Raw genomic sequence first — 23,775 nt, 5'->3', positions numbered from 1 at the left:
GCAGAGCTTCGCTTCCAGAACGATTGAAGAAGTGAGAGTGTGGGGGGGTATATATAGACCGAAACTTTCTAGCGGTTAGGCACAAAACCGCTAGAAATTTCTAGCGGTTTTGTGCCTAACCGCTAGAAATTTCTAAACTCCTCGGGGAATGAAAAAAATTTCTAGCGCTTCATGCATCAACCGCTAGAATTTTTCAGTGTCTAGCGGTTTATTAGCCTGAACCGCTAGAAAGTAAACGCTACAAATTTGGCGCCAAGTTCCCGCCAAAGCCCGGGGAGTTTTCTAGCTCTAATTTTCTAGCGGTTAGGGGGTAACCGCTAGAAATGTGCGTTTAATGGTCAAACCGTTTGTATTTTGCAGCGGTTTTTGTAGGAACCGCTAGAAATATCTGAAATTTCTAGCGGTTTTCTTTAACCGCTAGAAAGGTTCCGCTGCTACTTCTACAATCTCTTGAGAATTTTATTGTATATATTTGATCTTTAAATTTTGCTTGCAGTTGAGAAATGTTAAATTCTATAAATGTGGTTTTGGAAACACTATATAATACTAATTAATTTTTTTTTTTTTACAAAAAACACTTTTGTAAGCAAGCGCTATAGTAAGTAGAACTTTCTGTAGCGCTTTGTTAAGGAAGCGCTACAGAAGGTGGCAAAACTCTTGTAGCACTTCCTTTTTTCTTTTCTTTTTTTACGAAAAACACTTTTGTAGCGCTTTCTTAAGCTAACGCTATAATAAGTAGAACTTTTTGCACCGCTTTGTTAAGGAAGCGCTACAGAAGATAGCAAAACTCCTACAACGCTTCCTGGAAGAAGTGCTCTAGGAGTGCCTTGAACTCCTGTAGCGCTTTCTCAGGAAAGCACTACAAGAAGAATATAACCTATAGCGCTTTCTCAGGAAAGCGTTACAGGAGGTCCCCCTCCTATAGCATTTTAAAAGCGCTACAGCTTATATCCACACCCTTCCGTAGCAGGTGTTAATGTAGTATTTCGAAAATACTACAAAAATGAAAAAATAAGTGCTATAGTTAGTATTTTTTGTAGTAATGTGACTATATTTAGTAGAAAGATGAAGAATTATTTAAAGTTTTTATAAATCATGGTCAAAAAAATTTAAAAGCTTTTAAATTTTATAAATTTATAAAAGTTTTTATAAATTCACTGGTTTCGCTTTGTTTAGCAGCTAAAATTGATGGAGTATGAGATAAGGAATAATTAGAATTGAATTAGATTAATTATGCTATCCGTTAGGGATTTGAAGATACTCATATATTAAAATTAAGATTTATTATATCAACAAAAATTTCTTGTCATTTGTAAATTAAGTATCATAAAATAAAGTATTGTTACCAAACTTAATTTGGGATTAGTAATTTCCAGTTTCTTTTTTTTTAATCATTCTCCTTTTGTTTAATTCTTGCAATTAGTAAACTTTCGAAGAAAAGGAAATTTCTTTTGAAAATTTTGAACTTTCACAAAAAAAAAAATCCCCGTGAGAATAACACATACTTATGACCCTATCTCCAAAAAACAATGCATTCAATATTATAAATCTGCAAAAAGAAAAAAAAGATTAAACAACCAAATATGTGATAATTGATCCAAAGTTTCAAACCCTCAATGCTTATAATTAGAGAGATATTGCAAATCGCAGATCGTCAATACAATATTGCGTGATTTATTTTAAATTTTAAATATGCAAATGGGTGCATTTTTAAATTAACATGCCCATGCATTAAACTAAATAAATCACGTCATAAACTGACCACGTTAGTTAAAATGTTCTTATTAACAAACGATTTTGGCATCCAGTGAACAATAATTGAGTACCAACTTACTAAAGGCTCGACCATGAAACGTGGTTGAATTTAAAAAATATAAAAAGATATAAACAATTCAAATAAAATCTTGCTATAACATTTAGACGACGTGTGATCAGGTCAAAATATAAGCATATCTACAGAGAAGGCGACTTGAAAGTTAATTAAAAGGAAAAACTGTTGCAAATCTCAATTATTATGTTTGTCATCTTCTGGACAGGACCTAATCAGCAATTACATTTCTTGATTCTCCCCTTCATCACGACAATTATATCATTCTTAATTTTATATTATTCTCGTACAGCTATTACTAACGCAAATGTATAGATCGCTTTGCTTATAATAAATTCTTGGCGTATATGATTTTGGATTAAGTAGCATTTAAATCATGAAGTATTCTTTTAGTAACACTTAAAATTTTAAATTAATTTTTATATATGTAATGACTTAAAATATTTTTGAATGGCATTCTATATTCTAAAATAGTTTTTTGTGTATCTGCTATCTTAAAATATTTTTTAACAGTGCTCAATATCTTAATTATATTTAAGATGTTTATTGTTGCTTAGAAAAATATTTTGAAAATAAACTTTTACCGAAAATCATTTTAACAAACTAGATACAACTTACAAAATATTTTAGGATGTTAAATGTATCAAAATTAGTTTGGATGTTTCAGTGTGTTTAGAAAAATAATTCCTCGTGATGGATCTAATCTAACTTTATAAATTTTTATGATTTATTTTTCTAGCATCGATATTTTCACAATGTGTCATCATAAATTATTGTACGGACCTGCTGGCCAGTACGTAGAAGTTACAAATTCACTAGATGTAACTCGGCATCCTTTCAATTTCATCAGAGATCGAAGGGACCGCGAGGTATAACTTGAAACATGCATATCAGTGAGAGCAGATTAATTTATTTATCCTATTAATTCTCACATACGTACTTGATAAAATATTTATTACTCCTATCCTAATCTACATTAGTAATTAAACAAAAAGCTACGATGAAGGTGATATCTTCCTTAACTGTAGTCATACTTTTAATCATAATTCATGAAATATAAAATACGTATGGGGGGTTTTATTTCAGTTTACATAAGCTCCAAACAAACAATACTCATCTATATTGGGTGTAACCTTTAAGTTATATTACTATCCTGCATGCTATCTTTTATATAAGTAATAATTTTTTAAGTATGAGATTACATCTATTTTTTCGTATTCTCTTTATAGAGAATTATAAAGAGGTCCCAAGAAAGAATTTAATTATCAGAAAGTTCTAATGACAAGTAAACCTATTATTATTCCCTACTCTGGACTCTTCCATCACTCGTCAAAAGGCAATTAAATATGTTCTTTGGAACCTGATTATAATCCTCCTTTTATTTTTCTCATTTACTTTTTCACTCACTCTCATAAATAAGGGTATCAAAAAACATATTTCTTACATATTTGTTTGCCTTTAATTAATTTTAATAATTGATTTACATGATTTAGTTATTATATTCAGGATAGGATAGAGCAAGGAATTTTTTTATTCTTCGTGAAAATTTCTTTCTAATTAACATAAAACGTCCTGGGTTTTCCTATTTCACGGCCCTTCATTATTATATGAACCACAACTGTTTGATTTTGGGGGGAAAAAAAAACTCCCAATCACTGCTTTTGCGAGCAAGAAACATGGAATGGAAAGACCACTATCACTAATAAAAGCTTCAGTCAGGTTCACATGTTAAAATACACGTATGTGCACTTGTAAATTAATATATAAATAATTATAAATTTTTGCATCAGAGTATAAATTAGATTTGTAATTTTTCATATGGATATTTGTTATTGTTAGTTGTTATACAATGCATATGTGCACTTATAAATTCACCTATGAAATCACTATTTAATAAAAGGCTTTCGGCGACAACTTTCAGATGTTACAAAAAAAGTCACTGTTAAAAGTCAACTTTCAATAGCAACACTAGAAAGTCACCGCTAAAAGTTGACTTTATGTAGTGACTTTATTTGTTGCAATTGAAAATCGTCAGTGGTGACAAAAAAGTTGCCCCTGAAAGTACATCTTTTAGCAGTGGCACAAAAAGTCGCTTTTGAATGTGAGACCTTTAGTGGCAACATATTCTATCACCACTGAAGGACTCACTTTCAGCAGCAACTTTCTAGGATTGTTGTTGAAAGTTGACTTTTAGTTGCGACCATTAGTGTTACCGCTAAAACTCTTTGGGTTCTTCATTCAGCCTCAAACTTTTAGCTGTGACTTTCTAATGTTGCTGCTAAAAGTATAATATGATAATATATATTTTATTTTACAATAACAATTAGCAAATCTAGTCCAACTCAACGGCAAGAAGATTGGACATGAATGAAGGGATGACAAGTTTGAACCTTGAAGAAGATACATTTAAGCTGAAAATATTTCAACGGTAACGTGGCAGTGAGTGGTGATGTGGTAACAATGTGGGATTTGACTAGTGATGGCGTGGTGCCGATAAAGCCAGTTTTTCTCCAGCATCACTTTCAGCGGTAACTTTTGGCTGTGACAGTTTGTTGCCATTGAAAATGCTTTTTAGCAGTGATAAAAATGTGACCGCCAAAAGCACCTTTTAGCGGTGACAAATGTCATTGTTCAAACTTACAAAAGTCACCATTGAAATCGTCTTTTAGCAGTGGCTGCTAAGCCAATGACTTTTTAGCAGCGACATTTTGTTGCTGTTGGAAATCAATTTTTTTTGTAGTGAATATAAACACTTGTTATTTTGCTATTGTTAGTTATTAAAATGCATATTTATTATGAACACTTATCTTTAAGATTTTCGTTGATTCTGATAGGATAGGATATGCTGAAAGTAATTTATAAATAAAATAAATACATGAATGCTTTGTTCCTTTTCGAAATAAATTGAAAGGATCAACTTTGGCCTTAATTTATTTGAACCAACGTGTGGAACTGGTAATTGTCATTGAAGTACATAAACTCAACCTCCTTGCATGGTAGCAATCCAGCTTTTAACCGTTGTGGTTGATTGATGGGAGAATCACAATAAGGTCTCAAAGAAAAAATATATTCATAAAAAGTTTCATAACAACTGAATAGAAAATGATGACAGGTTTCAATTGCTCACTTATCATTAGGGCTTATTAATAATTATCTTCCTTCTTTGTACCTCACACTAATTCTCCATTGATTAATTCCCAAGTCAATATCCTCATAGTTGAGGAATGCTGCTCTAGACTTCTTTGACACACAGCCATTCATGTGAGGATATTACAAAATATGTCAATAATAAAATTAAAGGAAAAGCACTATGGCAAATAATCTCAGTTATTATTATACATGTCATCTTCTGCCGAGGACCTAACATTTATACTATACTATTTCTTAATTAATTCTCCTCTTCATCATGACAATTATGTTATTCTCGTATGATTATTACTAACACATAATTTTATATTATTTTCTTACAATTATTGCACCATTATTGAATACCTAAAATGCCACTCATCAGGATTGAATGAGTTCTATAAATAGAAGCCCTCATCTTCTCGTTTCCTCACCACTACCAAGCAATATAACAATGAAGACTACCTTGTTTGCCCTCTTCCTCTTCTTCTTTGCCTTAGTTTCGGCCAGACCAGCTTTTGTTGACACTGATGGCAACAACATTATAAATGGAGGCTCTTAATATATCCTCCCTGCTATCTGGGGACCAGGTGGTGGCGTTGACATAGCCTCCACAAGCAACGAAACCTGTCCTCTTAGCGTTGTTCAAACTTCATCTGAACTCTTCAATGGTTCGCCTATCAGAATTTCTTCTCCCCACAAAATCGCTGAGCTCGAAACAAACTATATCTTGGACCTCACCGTGGTTGCGCCACCTAGTTGCGCAGACACTCCGGCGAAGTTGACGGTTGTGAGTGAAGACGATGCGACAGCGAAGGTGAAACTCGCTGGGTATGGAAACGCAGTAAGTGGTTGGTTTAAAGTTCAAGCACTTAATGGATTTTGGATGAAGAAAGGGGTTTGGATCTATAAGATTGAGTTCTGTCCCACAGTTGGAAATAGTTATGGAGATGTTGGGATTTCTTACGATGATAAGGGAAACAGGCTTTTGGCAATAAGTCATAATAACCCTTTCATGGTTGTGTTTGGCAAAGCTGAATCATCTGCTGAGTGAAAAGCCTATTGCAGTGTTGAAGCCACCGCCGAATGTAAGTCACTACAAAAATCTGGACTTTCAGCGACCACTTTCAGCGGCGACAAAGGGAGTCGCCGCTGAAAATATGACTTTCAGATTGTCGCCGCTGAAAGTCGGCCTTTCTGCGACGACAAGTATGTTGCCGCCAAAAGTGAGAGTTAGGGTGGCGACTTATTATTGTCGCCGCTGTAGCTGCAACTTTCAGCGTCGACAAAATTTGTCGCCGCCGAAAGTGTGCACTACGGCGGCGACAATTCAAGTCACCGCTGAATGTGGTTTTAGCGGCGACAGTTCTTCTTTCAGCGGCGATGCTTCCTATCGCCGCTGAATGTCACTTTCAGCGGCGACTCTTCCTGTCGCCGCTGAAAGTTTTTTCACATTTTTTTAATCTTTTTTTTGTAAAAATTTTATATTATAATCTTTTATTTGCGTAATTAAGTAACTTTGATAATTAATGTTTTTTTATGTATTTTGTGTTAGAGAGAGACTAAAAGAAAGATAATATGGTGTTTGAGAGAGAAAGGAAGAGGAAGAAAGTTTGGAGTGTGTGTTTAACACACATATCCCATATCCAAATGTTTGAGAGATGGAATAGAAAAACATTATGCATGGTAGAGAAATGAGATGGAGGCATGCATGAAAAAGTATGCAAGTTTGATGGGATAAGTAATGAAATATAGAGTGTGTGTGTGAGAGGGTGAGAGGGTGAGAGGTGAGAGGTGAGAGGTGAGAGGTAGATGTAAATATTATTGGAAGAGAGATAGTCTGTATGTGTGAGAGAGAGAAGGATATTATAATTGAAAGAGATAACATAATTAAATATATGTGAGAGATTATTATAATTAAATTAGTGTGAGCATACTTAATTGACATAATAATATTTGATGATGAACATATGTATGAGAGGATTGAGAAATAAAATCATTAAAGGAGATAATATAATTAATTAAAAATGTGGAGAGATATAGATAATAAAATCATGTATATAGTTAATTAAATATTATTACTATTTATATTTTTTAATTTAAAATGTGATTAATTAAATTTTGTAAAACATATACAGTTGCATATTATATATATTTTCTATTGCTCAATGGTTTCAATTAAATTCATTAGCCTGGCTGGCCACGCTTGTTCGTTTCAGTGTAGAGGTCCTGTGTTCGAATCTGGAAAATGCCCAATTTTTACACATTAATTTTAGCTCAAAAAGGTTAAAAAACACATTTAATGTTACCTGGCTGGTTCAAACAGGGACCTGGTAATTATAATAGCTAACACTCCCCCTGCCACTGAAGCCACGTGTGTTATTGGCAAGGCTGGCGCATTGTTTTTGTATCTAAAGTTTCTTATTTTGAAACCCAAAACAATTTAACCCGCCCTAATCTTCTAAAAGTTTACTTTTCCCCCGCTCTCACCAGACCAGCGCCACGCACGCAGAGAAGTTTCAAGCATCTAACTTATTCCAGCGTCCATCTGTGCTTAGTCCATCACTTCCAGTGTTCTTTCTTGCTGTCATCCATGTAAGTGCGCTGATCTTCTTCTTCGCTTGAAGTCTTGTAGTGCTGTAATTTTTCCCCCCTTTCTTGTTCTGTATTTTGAGATCCAATTTTTTTTCCTCCGGCATTAAATTTCACAGCTGAACACAGAAGGTTGCGAGAAGCGAGTGGATCCTCGTTGGGTGAAATCGTTGTTGGAGGCTTGCAAGAACAAAGATCCATTGCAACATTCTTCTGGCTGCAATCAAACCAACAAATTCTTCCCCAATTTCTGCGTTACCTGCTTGCAATTATACTGCAAATTTTGCCCTAAAGCAACCAATAATCACCCACATGAAAACCATATAGTACTTCCCGTGGGTGTCTCCGTAATTGTTTTATTTGTACATATATACTCTCCCTTTCAAGGTTACCGTGTTAATTAATAATTATTATGTGGACTTGTATTTTCCAGGTTTACAAGGCTTCGCGCAAGAACTGTTTGCATGCAAATCAGGTGTCCAAGTTACTTGATATCTCAGACATACATCCTTCATGTCAACAAACCAAGTCAGACGATCGGGAACTGCCCTTGGTCGCGGAGTGCACGAGCTCTGAGCGGTTCAATCGTCTGTCATAGGGAAAGAGTAGTTCTGCCTCTGAAGGTTTCTCCCTTGGGCTCGTTGCTGGTGGCCTGGTCGATGGCAATATTGGCCTCTGGAATCCTCTCACTCTGATCCGGTAATTGGGCTTTGCTCTTTTGGGTTGTTTACCTTGGATCTTTGAGAATGAATGTATTTGGGGTGATGTGAGTTCTGTGTGATTGGACACCTGCTGGGAATGTGGTTCAACTGAGTGAATTTGGAATTGTGGGAACCTCGTTGCGACATAGGTGATGGATGGGTGCTGAATTGTTTCGGGGATTTTGAATAATTCCACTGACTTTTAGATGGAGGGTGGTGAATGATTCAGTTTCATTCATTCAGGAAACTGAGTGGGAGAAAATCTTATTATATAACATGATTTATTATAAATTAAAATCAACTTGTTATTGTTGTTTTCTAATTTCCTTCTCTATTTGATGCTGTTAATCATGATTGGTTCGTATGAGAGCCCTGCCAATTGCCACTTTTCCATAAAAAAGAATGAAGTTCAGATATTCCAAAGAAAATGCAAAATAGTGGGAGCCCCATGTTGATAAGGACTTGATATAAATAGAGAAACAGAGATTGTGGCTAAGTTAGTAAAAGAAGGGAAGGACCTTTGTGTGAAGTGACTTGTGATTAACTATCTCATCAATGACAGCTTCGAAGAAGATGAAGAAGAAGAAGAGTAGTACAGAAGCTTCTTATGTTGAAATCTTTTTTATGTATCATTTTACAGTTTTCAATAAAATTGTGATGAAAGTGTTAATTATTGATGGAGTAAATTGGAAGTTTATTAATACTGTTACGTTAATTATATGCATGTTAACAAAAAGTTGTATATTTGGACCTTGTAGGATTAGCAAAACTTGCATGAGAAGTATTATATTATATATATACACACATATATATAGAGACTAGTATATTGTTTTATGTTTGGTTTCCAATATCTTATAGGCGGATTGCTTTTGCTGTTCAAGATGGGAAACTTGATTACTCGGGAGAAGACTGGGAAATTTTAAATTATCATAAGTGATTAGCAAAACCTGAGTACTGTTGTTTATAGATGCTTTTTATTATGATATATATAATGATCTTCATCCATTCTAATTTGACAGCCTGCAAGAAACAAATAGTTAAGCAGCTTTGTACGTTGCAAAAAACTGTTTTGGAGGGGGATATTACAACAGAAGATGATAAGACTTAGCTTGTACGTGTGATTATTACGAGATCTCTTAATAGTGCAAGCAAAAAGGATCACTAGCTAGGGCGAGTAGTAAAGCTCTTGTCACTTGTAAGTTAACAGTTTATCATCTTCACCTTGCGTTTGCGTTGACTTTGTGATGCTTTGTTAGTTTGGCTTATATACTACGTTGAAATGAATCAGCTTTTTAGAAGTAAGATACATATATATATATCATATATAATTTTCTTTTCTTGGTCAACTCAACCTTATTCATTTCTATTTATTTCTTGCACTTTAATATTTATTGTTTTTCCTTTTCTTACATTAATCTTCAACTTTTGTGAAATAGAAATGGATAAAAGTTGGTTAGATATTAAAGACAGAGGCAACCTAAGATATATTAAAGGAGTAGATGGTTTTCTCGAATGGGCTTTTACTCAGAATGGAGTGACAAGCAAAATACGATGTCCTTGTAAAAAATGTATGAATGTCATATTCAAAGCGAGAAGAGATGTCAGGGTTGACTTATTGAGTAAGGGTTTTTGGGATAGTTATAAGGTGTGGGACTTGCATGGGGAAATTATTAGATGTCAAAGTGATTGTGAGACTTCAAGTACAGCAGCAGAACATGATACTTATGGGGAGAACCTTACAAGGATGGTATGTGATGCATATAATGTTCCTTCTATGAATGATATGAACAATGAATTAAATGAGAATGAAGAGCCTAATGTGCATGCCAAAAGGTTCTACGACTTATTAAAGGATGCAGAGACAGAACTTTATCCAGGTTGTGAGAAGATGTCAAAATTGTCTTTTATTGTAAAATTGCTTCAATTAAAGTGTCTTAACCATTGGAGCAATAAATCTATGGATGCATTGTTGGCCCTATTGAAAGATGTTCTTCCAGAAGGGGCTTTAGTGCCAAACTCATTTTATGAAGCTAAGAAGATAATTCGTGATTTGGGTTTAGATTACAATAAAATTGATGCTTGTGGAAATGATTGCATATTATACTGGGGGGAACATGCAAATGAAGAATCATGTCCTAAGTGCAAGATGTCTAGATGGAAGTTGAACAGGCAAAGAGGAAAAAAAATTGCCCAGAAAGTCTTAAGGCATTTTCCGATAATACCTAGGTTACAAAGGCTTTATATGGCAAGAGACACTGCTAAAGAAATGAGGTGGCATAAGGAGAAGCACACAAATGATGGTGTATTGAGACATCCAGCTGACTCTCTTGCTTGGCAACACTTTGACCAACAATATCCTAGCTTTTCTACTGATCCAAGAAGTGTTAGATTAGGTTTGGCAAGTGATGGATTTCAACCTTTTGGGAATATGAGTGCCAATCATAGCATTTGGCCTGTAGTTTTGGTACCATATAATTTGCCACCATAGCTTTGCATGAAAAGCCCATATTTTATGATGACACTTCTTATTCCTGGTCCAAAGTGTCCAGGTAATGAAATAGATGTTTACTTACAACCAATGATTGAGGAGCTAAAACAATTGTGGGAAGTAGGGGTGCAAACATATGATGCATTTTCTCAATCAAATTTTATGATGTATGGACGATAAATGATTTTCCCGCATATGGAAATCTTTCAGGATGGTCAACTAAAGGCAAGTTTGCATGCCCTTGTTGTCACAAAGACACGCATTGCATTTCATTAAGGAGCAAGTTATCTTATATGGGTCATAGGCGTTTTCTTCCACAAAATACCCATGGCGCAAAGATGCAAAATCATTTGATGGAAAAGAAGAACTCAGAGCTCCACCAATTCCATTAACTGGAGATGATGCACTTATGCAATTAGAACAATTGGGTAATATATCATTTGGAAAAGGCCAAACACGAAAACGCCCTACAGATAGTAAGGCTTATAATTGGAGGAAAAGAAGCATTTTTTTCCAATTGCCTTATTGGAAAAATTTGTTGATACGACATAATCTTGATGTGATGCATATAGAAAGAAATGTTTCTGATAATCTTGTATCGACAGTGATGGATTTACTTGGAAAGACAAAGGACACATTAAAAAGTAGGTATGATTTGGTGGATTTGGGCATTAGGAGTAATTTGCACCCGATTAAGAATGGTAATGATGTTTATAAGCCTCCTGCTCCTTACACATTATCCTCTGAAAAGAAACAATCCCTTTGCAAATTCTTGGCTAACTTAAAAGTACCTGATGCTTTTGCATCTAATATCTCAAGGTGTGTCAACATTCACGAGCGAAAAATATTTGGTTTGAAGTGTCATGATCACCATGTGCTATTGCAGGAAATATTTCCAATTGCAATACGTGGGTTACTGCCTCCCCAAGTATGTGAACCAATAATACAATTGGGAAGATTTTTTAAAAATCTTTGTTCAAAGTGTTTAACATGTGAAGAACTTGACAAACTTCAAAGTCAAATAGAAATAACTTTGTACAAGTTAGAGACCATATTCCCACCTGCCTTTTTTGACGTAATGGTTCACTTGCCTATACACTTGGCGGGAGAGGCAAAAGTTGGTGGGCCAGTTCAGTATCGTTGGATGTACCCCATAGAAAGGTAATTCGCTTTAACAAGGTTACTTTACAATTATATTTATAATCTATCATTTAAAACCATTCAATAAGGCTTGACTTTTTGTTGTAGGTATTTGCGAACTCTAAAGTCATATGTTGGCAATAAGGCCCAACCTAAAGGATCAATTGCAGAAGGATATTTGGCAGATGAAAGTCTAACTTTTTGTTCACGATACTTGAAAGACATTCCTACTAAATTTAATGTGCAGCATCGGAATGATGACATCAGTGATAATAATATCAGTAATGAGCTTTCGGTGTTCAAGAAAAGTGGTGAAGCTAGAGGACATTTTGAGTCAGTCTCTCTTTCTTATGAAGAGTATTGTCAAGCAAGAATGTATGTGCTCCAAAATTGTGAAGAAACTTGGCCATTCATAGAGTACGTCAACTTAATTTAACAAGAATGAATTTGTTATAATTTATATTTTTCTCACTTGTGTAAAAACATGTAGGGAACACAGGAGAGAACTTGAAGCTCGGGGATTAATGAGTGAGCAAAAGCAATATAAAGAGTTTCCTGATTGGTTCCGTTCACGAGTAAGTTCTAGACTTTGAGCTTTGAAGTTTATATTAATAATATTAATGCATATTGAAGGAATGGTTCTTCTTTAATAGGTGATAGCATTGTCCACACAAGGCTTTGTAAGTCCTGAACTCAAAAGTTTATCAATTGGTCCATCGAGAGTGGTCAATCGTTACTCTATGTTTATAGGCAATGGATTTCGTTTTCATGCAAAAGATCGGGCAATAGGAAAAAGAACTCAAAATGATGGAGTCATGGCCAAGGGTGATGACACTGATGCTAATAAAGAATATTATGGTGTGTTAGAGCATATTTATGAGTTATCTTACATAGAGAATAAAAAATTATACTTGTTTAAGTGTCACTGGTGGGATGTCGCTAACTATGGCGAAGGATATAAGGTGGATAAGTATGGGTTCACAAGTATCAACACTCAATGTTCATTACAAACTAATGAACCATTTATTTTAGCATCTCAAGCAGAGCAAGTTTTTTATGTGGATGATATTGTTGACCCGGGTTGGATTGTTGTTGTCAAAACGAATCCACGTGACTTGTTCAATATGCCGATTGAGAATGTTAATGTTGGTAGTGATATTAATATTGCAATGGTTGATGAAGAGCCTTATCAACAATTGGTAGTTGATTTAAATGCAAGTCTTATACAGCATGATATCTTTATTGACTTGTGTGGAGATGATGTACAACCCCAAACTTTCATTCAAGTAGGAGAACCATCACAAAGAAGTAATATGGAGACTGGATTTATTGATGATAGTGAATCTAATTCACTAGTTCATGACGATAGTGATGAAGAAGATGTGCTTGATGGTAATGATAGTGATACTGAAGAAGAAAGTGACATTGAAGGTGAAATAGAAGATGATGATACAAGTGATAGTACCACAGAGGACTCAACAGAATGAAACTACAATCCTTATAAATGGTAGTTTTTATTAATATATTCTTAACAAGTTAGATTTTGTAATTTTTTTTAATATATACTATCTTCATAAAGAGTAGTTTTATTAACATAAAAAACAATCTAAATTTTGTACATTATTGCAGGATATGTCAGGGCTAAAGAGAGGACGGGGTGGGAGAAGCTCTTCCTTCACACGACATGGCAGCACAAGTAGTGGAGGTATTAGCTCTACCCCTGCAATTAGACATACCATTTCACCTCGACCACTCCAAGTACAATTTGAGGAATTGCCTGCCGACTCTCCCCCTACTCAAAACAGTAGTGCAGGTAAATTTTCTTTACTTTTATATAATACAAGTAACTAATTAGCATCACATACTTTTGACTATATTATTTGTTCACTTGAATGATAGGCTCTTCTAATATAATTAAGAAAGGTAGAGGAGTTTATAAGTCGCTCAATGTGGACTTAATGACTAAATTTGGAGGAAAGATTGAGCTTACTTTCACAGATGACATGACAAGAGCAGTAGGGCAAGGAGCAAGAGAGCTAGCTAATTATTGTGGTTATGTTATTAGAACCACAATATCTTTGAAGGATTGTGCTGAATGGAAGAATGTTTACACAAATTATATTGATGTTATGATTTTAAAAGTGAAGGTACAATTTATGTTTAGTAAATGTATATCCTAGTTTATTTATGCTTTCAAAACAAGTACTTATGCTGATATTGATTTTTATTTTAGGAAAAATTTCAACCTGCTGTTGCAACAGATGAAGAGAAGTTCCAAAAAATGATAGTGACCACATTGCAAAATGCTTTCAGAAATTGGAAGACCAACTTGCATACCCACTATAAGAAATTTGACACTGATGAAGAAAGGTTGGCAAATCCACCTCAAACTGTAAGTTTTGAAGATTGGGAGTGGTTATTGACATATTTTCAGTCAGATCCATTTAAGGTATCTTACTAAATACTAACTATTTAAATGAATAATATAATTATATCATTCAACATACTTAGTAGTTACTCAAATTTGATGTAGAACAAAAGTGCTAGAAACACACAAAACCGAGCAAAACAAGTAACAAAGCATACATGTGGTCCCCGATCATTTGCGGAGGTTGAGTTCTCTGTAGTAAGTTGCCTCTTCACTACACTTTATTTTTTTATCCATTTTTTTATTTTTCAAGATTTGTTATTTTTGTATATTATGCTTTATAGAGAGACCCCACCACTGGACAGCCTGCCCCCCCAGATCAGGTTTGGGAGATAACACATACTAGGAAGACTGCAGATGGCCAGTTAGAGTGGGTGGATCCGCGATCTGAAGAGATTCATGTATACATAATATTTGTCCTTTATATTTAATTAAATAATTATATTTTTTTCATTAATGTAATTTGTAATTTGTAACTATAGGATCGCATGCATGAGCTCGTTCAGCAGCAATCCTTAGAGAGTGATGCTCGAATGACCTCTGATGAGATATTGACAGCTGTTCTTGGTGAGAGGTCAGGATATGTTAGAGGAAAAGGTTATGGAGCAGAGCCTCGGAGGAAGAGACTTCACACTCAATCTAGTGATTCACTTGAGAACGTACGCACCCAATTGTATGAAGAGTTTGAAAGAAGATTTCAAGAGGAGCGAGAAAAGATGGAAGCAAATCTTGCTGCAGAGCGAGAGAGAATGGAAGCAGAACGTGCAGCAGAGCGAGAAAAGATGGAAGCAGAACGTGCTGCAGAGCGAGCAAAGATGGAAGCAGAGCGTACGCAACTTGAACAAAGGATGGAGCAATTGATGGAACAGAGAATACAAGCTCAGTTCACTGCTTTCATGCAAAAGATGCAGTTAAATGCTCCTGCAGATACCCCTACTTCTAGCGTCCCTAGTATTGATCCCTTTACGTAATTTTTCTTTTGTATTATGTAATGTATCTTTTAATTGAACAATTTTTTTTTTAGTTAGAGACATAAAGAACACTTTGATGGTTATAAATCTTATTATTTAATATACTATATTTGTGTGTTAATTACTTTATTTTTATTAAACCTTTTAATAATATTTATCAGCAATATAAATAAATTTTTTGCATAATTAATATATTATAAAAATAATTAAAATGACAATCAGCGGCGACATATGTCGCTGCCGAATCAAGCTTCAGCGGCAACCACAATGTCGCCGCCGAAGCAAGCTTCCGCGGCGACATTAGTCGCTGCTGATTCTCATGTTTCAGTGGCGACGTTTCTGAGTGGCAAACTCATCAGCTTTTAGCGGCGACAAAATGTCGCCGTTGATAAGTTTCAGCCACGGTCGCTACGGCAACGACTTGGTGGCGACAAAGTGTCGCCGCTGAAGCTTTTCAGCGGCGACTTTTGGACTTTCAGTGGCAATATTTGTGGCCGCTGAAAGTCGAATTTTTTATAGTGAGTGCAAGTAGTTTAGATAACTCCTTGCACTTCTTTAAGTTTAAATAAAATTATATATGCTTCATGTGGCCTTCCTGTTTCCCGTCTGCATCGCAATGTATATAATGTCATGTTGTGTGTTAAGTGTGTGCGTGGGTACGAGTTAATTAAAGATGTTTGGTAGAAATGAAGTATCGTACGAAGTTCATTTTATCTTTTACAAAATGCCTAGAAATTGGGACAACAGAATAGTCCTTTTTCGCTCAGTTGCCTTAACTTGTCTTGCGTACTTCTTCGAGTCACTTCAGCTGCCATTCATAATCAGACTTCTAATCTCTCTAATTCTTATTTTTATGGGTTCCGAGAAATTATCGTTTACGAGATTTGCTTGTAGAAAGAGGGAAAGTGTCACCTTTGTTATATGAAATATATCCGAAGAATTTATATTTGATATTGTAAATATGTCTGTGTGTGTGTGTGTGTGTGTGAAAAATTCTGTGTATTTGATGCTTAAGCTATGTGGGTTTCTTATATTTTGAGCTGGTCACACCCAAATTTTCGAGGCGTGACAGTTAATCTATTTTACTCTTACGTTTAAATCCTCCTCCATCCTATCATTGGTTACAAGGAGAGATATAATTTTGCATCCTCATGATAGACAAAAGTTCCACATAATGATAGAGGGAAAAAAAAAGCTTGCATGGTTGAATAAAACAATGGGTCATGGGCTATCACTCTTTTTTTTTTTTTTTCGCCTTCCAGCACATTCAAGTTATCAATTTTAAACCGGAAATGTGATTTGTATCTCAACAAAATTTGATCATCTTTAACCTCTTTTGTACTTCAGTATATTTTCTCACCGGGGCCATAATGCGGGGCCAGACACTTTCTCAGTAGGATCAGATTCAGTGACTTATGCTTAGATTCGTATTTATTAGGGTCAGATTCCTCAGTCTCAATGCTTGTGTGCTTGGATTAGCATTTTTTTATAAGTAATTTTATGTTATATGAGATAAATATGTAAGATGATATTTTTCCTGTAAAATGTAAAAGAATTTTTGTTAAGCACTTAAAAAAAAGTTAAGAGTTAAAACTTTTCTCACATATTTATCTTGTATGACGTAAAATCACTTAAAATAAGTTAATCCAATTATACTAATGATGTCTTCTTATTTCAGTTTTCTCCTAAAGAAAGATATCATGTGTATGCTTAGTTTTTAGACAAATTTTTGCCAATTAATTAAAACTGTACATATACTTACTAAAAACATTAGAAACAGACCCAAACATGATCCAAAATAAGCAAATAGCACACAAATATCTAGATCTTGAATTTAGGAGGCATCATGAATAAGTTGCACCCCCAAACAATGTTCCATGCTAGCTTGATCACGTGCTCCAAGAAAAGCCAAAATGAAAAACAAATGGAGAAATTAAGAAATTATATGGGCCTCTTTGTTTCTATTTTTTGTTTTTTCATTCTTAGAACAATTTTATAAAATTATTTTTGAAAACAGGTTTTGGAAACAAAAAAGCAAAAAGTCTGTTTGGATAATTATTTTAAAAATTAAATTTGAGAATAAACATACTAAGATCAGAGAGTGAAGTTTCGATGATAACTTAAATCCTCAAATGAAAAAATAGCCATTAAATAAAGATGAAAAAGTTTCCAATTTTTCTCAAACAAAAAATAATAAATACTGAAACAATAAGAAAAAAATAGTAAAAGGTTGGTTTGGTTTATTAGTTTTTAAAAACAGATTTTTGTTTTCTTTTATTTTTAAAAACACTAGACTAAAAACAAATTGGCAGATGTTATAAATAGAGAAGAAATAGAGAAGAAAAAAGGATCACCAAGATAGAATATTTCTTATTCCATTTAAGAGTGCTCAATATATTATATATGGCCTGTATTTATAAGTACAGCTTTACATTTTTAATAGAATCTACATATTACATAATAATGTGAGACAATTGTGAGATATAGAGATAATGAGAGATATTAGAAATTATAGGAGATATAGGAGATAATGAGAGATATATAGACATTCACAAAAATATTATTATATTTATAACACTCTCTCTTGGATGTCCAATATAGATGAATGTGCCTCATTAAAAAACTTCGACTAGAAAAAACTGTATGGGAGAAAAACCTAGTAAAAGAAAAAGAGTATATTATTTATTGATATACCATGCAATACTGCCTCATTAAAAACATTGCCAAGAAAACCCATTAGCACAAAATCATAGACAACGGAAAAAGAGTACAGCGTCTATCAACGTCCCTTCTTGGCAACATCAATTGACATCTTTGAGTCTGCAAAGTCTAATATAACGAACAAGCCCTCCAAATATTGTAGTAAAATAAAAACGTCAAATATGAATTTTATAATTTTCTAAAAATTATGAGACAAATAGTTCTTTTATGGTTCATCTACACGCAGATCATACTATGATCTCTCAACATGATGATCAAACAAAAATACTTTATCTATATAGCTAGTAAGATTAGTCTTGGGTACCTTCAAATAAAATAATATAACCTCCACAATACCCTTAAAGTAACGAAGAATATTTTTTTAACTTCATTTTAACATCTTCATGTTGATAAAGAACTATATCATGTTAATTAGCAAATGATATATCAGGTTTTATGTGGTTAGATAGATATATATGTGCTCCAATGATACTAAAATATGGTACTTCTAGATTGAATATTTATTTATCAGTTTCAAGATGTCTAAATGGATCTTTAGTCTACATTTCAAGATCTTACAGCTATCGGAGCACATAATAGGTCCGGCTTAATTTCCACATAATGGATGTGACTTATCTATATTTATTCTTCCCAAAGCTTTCATTTCAAAATTCTTTCTTTAAGTAATTCTTAGCTTTTAAAAACTCATTAGGAGTTTCAATACTATCATCATAAATATCTGGTCTTTAATACATGACCCAATTGACTGATTTGAAAAGATTAATAAAACTAAATAAATTACTTAATTATAGTATATATTACATTATCTTTCTAAAATATTTATAAGTATCATTAAATTATGTATCGATTTACAAGTCAGGTAAATTAATTTAAAAAAATACAATAAATATAAATATTTTAAAGGAAGGGAAAAAGACACCCTCAAAAATATTAAGTGATAAATGAGGGTATCTGAATTTCAAAATCCCAATTCAGACCCCAGGTATTTTTTTGGAATTTTTAAATCTTGTAAAATTACATAAATGTCCTTTACTATTTTTTTACCTATTTTTTTTTTAAATACTGCCACCTCAGCAATTTCGGGCGTCAGAGCTCCGACGTCGATAACCCTACCGGCGACCAACCACCTAAGCTCTAGTGACTACTCTTTCTTATGTATTGACTATTCTTTTTTAGCTATTGACTACATTTATTTTAAAACTCCGATGACATGTTACCGAACTCCGGTGACTACTCTTTTTATGAATTGACTACTCTTTTTAACTATTAACTACATTTACTTTTAAACTCTGATAACTACTCTTGTTAAGCTACTGACTACTCTAGTAATGCGATTTACTACTCTTATGTAGTCAATAGCTATATAAAAATAGTCACCGGAACTTTGAAAACAAAAGTAGTCAATAATTAAAATAGAATAGTCAATAGATATATGGAAGTAGTCACCAACAGTAAAGACAATGTTGTCATTTTACAAGATTTGAAAATTCCAAAATAGTATCTAGGGCCTGAATTGAGATTTTGAAATTTACCTATACTAATTTGTCATTTAGTAATTTTGAGGGTATTTTACTGTCTTTTTCCCTTAAAGTAATTTATTTAGTTTTTTTTAATATTTCTAAATTAATCATCTGTGTCTTATATTGATAATGTAATAAATTCCACCCCCTCTCATAATGCCTTGTAACACGTGAGCTCCGCCCTCCGTAGCGAGGTCTCCACTCCCCCACTTTAAAGTTTAAACTTTAAAAGTAATTGGTGAGACCTAATTTTAGGGCCTGTTTGGGTGTCTCAAAACCGTGGTTTCAGAAGTACTTTTCCACAAAACGAGATAATCTCCTCCACATATTTACTTCGTAATCCGTAAAAGCACTTATGAAACTATGGTTTGATTTCTATCCAAACACCTCCTTAAACGGCCCGCAGCAAACCCGTTGTCAAGTTGAAAAGACCAAATTGGTCCTGAAAAGATTGTTAAAAGAGCTGGGCCGCTGGGCCGCTGGGCCGTCAAAGCTTTTTTGCTTGAAGACAAACACACTGTTGAAGCAGATTGGATTGAGCAGAGGCGAAAGGCGCCTTTCTCACCAGATTGAAGCACCATATTTCGAAAATCATTTCCATTTCATAGAGAAACATTTTTTTTATTGATATAGATATCATGGAAAATCATATTGAATCTATTTTTATATGAAATAAGTTTTACTTCAAAAGCATTTATAGTTTATGAGACATTGTAAGAATATTGATCAGAGGTCAATGCCGAAATGTTTCTGACCTTTGCTCACGGTTATGATCATATATTTCACAATATAAAGAGTTTCTAAGTAAATCTTATGTATTAGAAATTAGATTCAAAGAGCATTCTAATGATAGTTCATTTGTCTTATTTGAGCTTAAACTGAGAGTTATCACAATTGGAATTTGACCTTTAATTTAAGAAAGGCTGGCAAAAATTCGAATTTGTGGGGGCAAAAAATTCGAATCTAAGTGCTAAATTCGAATTTGAGCCTCCCCAAAATATTAAACTTCGGCAATAATTGATTTTTGATGCCGAAAGATAATTTTCAACGCCAAGTAAGTAATTAAAGAACTTGATATAAAAACATTCAAATTATATTTTTAAAATATTAGTATTTAATTATAAATTTACATAAAAAATAAAATATATGGCTACGTGTGATTTGAAACTTAACCTAAGTATCTTTTTTTTGAAAATTCAACTATGAGTTTTTTTTGGGGGAATTCTTCCCAAAATTTATTGGAATTTTCGGTATTTTATATTGGTATTAATGTACTTTAATGGACGAATAGTTTGCTCACGCGTTACATAAATATCGTCGCCGAAGTGATTAATGTGCGGCGACACCAATTATCGACCAGCATTCTTTTTCTTTTTTGTTTTTTTCTCTCCTTTGGGCCGAAGACTGGCGTTCCATCTGGATTCTGGATTTCCGGTGTCACGTCTCTGCGCCTTTATCTTTAATCGATGATTGCAGTAGCGGGGCATTATCAGTACCAGGTGTGATTTTTTTTGAAAAGAGCATTGCAAGAAAATCTTAAATATCAGAATCTTCATTAGATTTTTTTTCCCCCGGCAGTTTATTCATTAGATATTTGATTATGGGTCTTGTGGCTGTGTTTAGTATATTTAAATTTATTATACCCATTCCAATCTTAAATATACATATATATCATTTTTTATCACACTTACCAAGAAAAATATTTTTTTGCCAGTATTATCAAGAAAAATAATAAATTACACTATAAAATAGGTCTTATATTTAGAATAGGAGAAGTATATATGATAAAAACGTTAATTCTCCAAAAAGCTTATAAAGCAACTAATAAAGGGGGCTAAAATATCTTCTGGAAGGTTATTTATATATAAAAGAGGAGGGAGCTATAAAAGAGGAGGGAGTGCTTTTTATGATAATCAATCAAATAAGTACTACCTTTAATACTTAATATATTACATAACTAATTTAAATTTATTAAGAAAACTAATTAAATTAATCATTTGTTAAAAATATATGTATTGGTTTCTTTAAAATACCTTTTTAAATTATTTGCATTACAATTACCCTTTGATGCAAATTTTCTTAACATGTACAATCAATAAGAATAATTTTTAAGAACAATTACAAACATGAGGAAACAAAATGGATTGAAGTATTATATTTAGAGTCAAACTTAACCCTCAACCAATTCTTATATCAGGGATAGGAGGTAGTAACATTTAAGTCTTGAAAAACGGATTTTATAACACTTATGTCTTAAAAATTTTTAATGAAAATTTACAATTATGAATTTTGGCAATTGAAAGTATACTAGTCTTAATTAAAAAAAGCAAGCACTTAAATAATTTTAAAGGTTACTCCTATTGATTTACAATTTCAGACACTCGTATTTACAACACTGTTTAATATAATATTTGCAACTGAGCTTTTATAAATTTTTTTATTACCTAACTACTGTTAAAATCATCTTTTTTTTTTGGTTGGTTGAATATTAAATTCATCTTTTAACGCTAAGGTCCCGTTTGGTATGAAACATTAAGATTGAAGATAGGAATTGTGATTAAAATTGAGAAAATCTATTAAAAGAGAGTTTAACATGAAAGATTACTTGTTACATAGTATTAAACAAATCCGTGTATGTAGAATTGAGAAATACTATAGAAAAAAGTGGTGTTTTCCGGTCCAACTTTCATGAGTTTGCTCAATCTCATATAACAAACAATTATTCATGCTAAATATCTTTTAGTTATTTTTTTTAATTATAATCTCAATTCTGATTTCTTATTTTTAATATTTTGTATCAAACGAGTTTTAAGTGTTATTCTCCTGAGCTGAGTTGGACCCAAATGGCGGGGGTTCTTCCCATGAATTCTTTTTCATCAACCGATCCTAAAATTTTGTTCAAAAGATATGCCTCTTATTGCTAAATCCAATCTTTTTTTGGCGTTTATATGTACTATTAGTTATATGTTCCCTCTCTCAGCTTAAAAAGGATTTGACTGAGCCATGGGACTTCTTTCATCCTTTGTAGTTTAATACCACCCGTAATTAATACAGGAGCTGAATAACCAATTTAAGCATATTAAGAAAATTAATTAAATTAATTATTTATAATAAATATTTTTGATTTTCTTAAACTATTCCCTCTAATCATGTGCATTAGAATTACCTCTTGATGGACTCCTTACAATCAATAAAGATATTTTTTAAAAAAATTATAAATTTAAAGAATAAAGTGAATTGAAATTTTATATTTGACTAGTTTTTGTATTAAAAATGGGAGTAAGTATGTTGGAAATGCATTGACACGTGTTACTACTGTGAACAATATTCCTACGACAGGGACAGGAATAAGAACGGGGTTGTCTTCCATAAATGTTCTATGCATAAGAACAAACAGATCGGCACGTTTCACTAGTACACGCGTTCAACATAGGTTTCTTCTAACATCGATACTGGTCCCTAAATATAAAAAGACAATTATTATTTCGAAACATTTCTATTTCTTCCCTTCCATTTTTGTTTGTCACCATAATAATTGACACATCCATTTCGATATCGTTAGCTTGAGCATTAGTGGAGGAACAATTTTGCAAGAGATAATGATTTAGAATTAATCACATAAATTTTTTTGGTCGAAATTATATAGATCTTTATCCCGTTTTTCAAAAATATATTGTATATGTTTCTTCAATTAATTAAAAAAATTATTTTATAATTTTATCTTTTTTTTTTGGATGCAAACCAGGCTCAGAAAACGCTTATAGACGTACTTACAAATTGCCTATTAATAAGGTATTCACATCGGCAGTGAGGTTTGAACTCACATTCTTGTGTGTTATAACCAATTGAACCAACTCATCATCACTTAATTTTCATGTACTCCCTCCTGTCCAAAATATAAAGCACTTTCAATTACTTCATTATGAGGAGCTAACACACTAAATCTGTCTTAAATTAAAACAATTTTCCGGCGTTGCTTATGTTTAAATTTAAATCCGTCTCCTCTCTGTCCTCTTTCTCTATATTCAATGTGTATCACCAATAAATGGGGTAAAATTGAAAAATGGAAATTAATAACTCTCTACGTAATCTGTATAAAGAAGGTAGCTTATATTTTGAACCACAGAATGCAATGTATAAAGAAATGCATATGGTTAAAGATTATAGTACATAAGCCACATGAGACTATAACTTAAGCGGTAAGGGTCGGGTGTATTTAGTTTGAAACTAGGTATTGAAAATCAAACCAGTTATTGAAAC

The 23,775-nt window shown here is 33.2% G+C and overlaps 2 long non-coding RNA genes across 2 annotated transcripts; both read left to right on the top strand.

Moving 5' to 3' along the window:
- The first annotated feature begins 7,449 nt into the window (after positions 1-7,449).
- LOC114734551 (uncharacterized) lies at positions 7,450-7,998 on the top strand. The gene is made up of 3 exons (XR_003739178.1): positions 7,450-7,549; positions 7,676-7,881; positions 7,980-7,998. It is a non-coding gene; the product is annotated as an uncharacterized LOC114734551 (long non-coding RNA).
- A 119-nt stretch (positions 7,999-8,117) lies between these two features.
- LOC114734550 (uncharacterized) lies at positions 8,118-15,284 on the top strand. The gene is made up of 3 exons (XR_003739177.1): positions 8,118-8,245; positions 9,267-9,442; positions 15,063-15,284. It is a non-coding gene; the product is annotated as an uncharacterized LOC114734550 (long non-coding RNA).
- Positions 15,285-23,775: the final 8,491 nt, after the last annotated feature.

Source organism: Neltuma alba, unplaced genomic scaffold (assembly GCF_004799145.2).
Source record: "Neltuma alba isolate B1F8T4 unplaced genomic scaffold, ASM479914v2 tig00013110_pilon, whole genome shotgun sequence".
Taxonomy (NCBI): domain Eukaryota; kingdom Viridiplantae; phylum Streptophyta; class Magnoliopsida; order Fabales; family Fabaceae; genus Neltuma; species Neltuma alba.
Note: the sequence above shows the minus strand (reverse complement) of the source record. Positions and strands in the feature narration are given on the sequence as shown.